Source organism: Brachyhypopomus gauderio, unplaced genomic scaffold, assembly GCF_052324685.1.
Source record: "Brachyhypopomus gauderio isolate BG-103 unplaced genomic scaffold, BGAUD_0.2 sc64, whole genome shotgun sequence".
Lineage (NCBI taxonomy): Eukaryota > Metazoa > Chordata > Actinopteri > Gymnotiformes > Hypopomidae > Brachyhypopomus > Brachyhypopomus gauderio.
In genome coordinates, this window is record NW_027506885.1 from 712,737 (window position 1) to 713,423 (window position 687).

Genomic DNA, 687 nt, shown 5'->3' on the forward strand with positions numbered 1-687 from the left:
TGTGTGTTTGTGTGTGTATGCACGTATGATTATGTGTGTGTGTGTATTTGTGTATTCTTATGTGTATATGTGCATGCATGCGTGTGTGTGTATGTGTATACACGTATGATTATGTGTGTGTATGTATTTGTGTATTCTTGTGTATATGTGCATGCATGTGTGTGTGTGTGTGTGTGTGTTACACTCCCAGCTCAGTGAGATGTGGCTCAGGTGGACACGTGAGGCACGCTGCCAAAATACTTTTGGTTTGGAGGGAGGGCTCTGGGTGGGGGCACACGTTTGTTTTGTTCCGTGTAGTGATCTCTCGCTCTCTCTTTCCCTCCCTCTCCCTCCCTCTTTCTTCCTCTCTCTCTTACCCTCCCTGAATCTGTGACACACCTTCCTGCGTGCAGCTCAACTCTTCTCCTTATCGCTCTCTCTCTGTCTGACGTTTGCTCTCACTTTCACAGCCTTCAGAGAGGAGAGCAGCTTTCTGCCCGACACTGACAGCACACAACTCAACCAGCACCACTGAAAGGTCAGCGCTCTCTCTCTCTCTCTCTCTCTCTCTCTCTCTCTCTCTGTGCCTCTCTCTCTCTCCGTCTGTGCCTCTCTCTCTTCCATTGCTCATTCACAATGTACGCTGTGTATACGTTCTCAGTATATCTGTACTCACCATGTGTTGATTGCCTTGGTAAGAATTGGTCC

At 48.0% G+C, this 687-nt stretch overlaps 1 protein-coding gene across 2 annotated transcripts in view; it reads left to right on the forward strand.

Annotated features, from left to right (window-relative positions):
- The first annotated feature begins 379 nt into the window (after window positions 1–379).
- Window positions 380–687, forward strand: part of zbtb7c (zinc finger and BTB domain containing 7C) — a 21,532-nt gene continuing 21,224 nt past the window's right edge. For both annotated transcript variants that reach the window (XM_076988854.1, XM_076988855.1), the window contains exon 1: window positions 380–517. The gene's annotated coding sequence lies outside the window, so the exon portion shown is untranslated. The remainder of the gene's footprint in view (window positions 518–687) is intronic.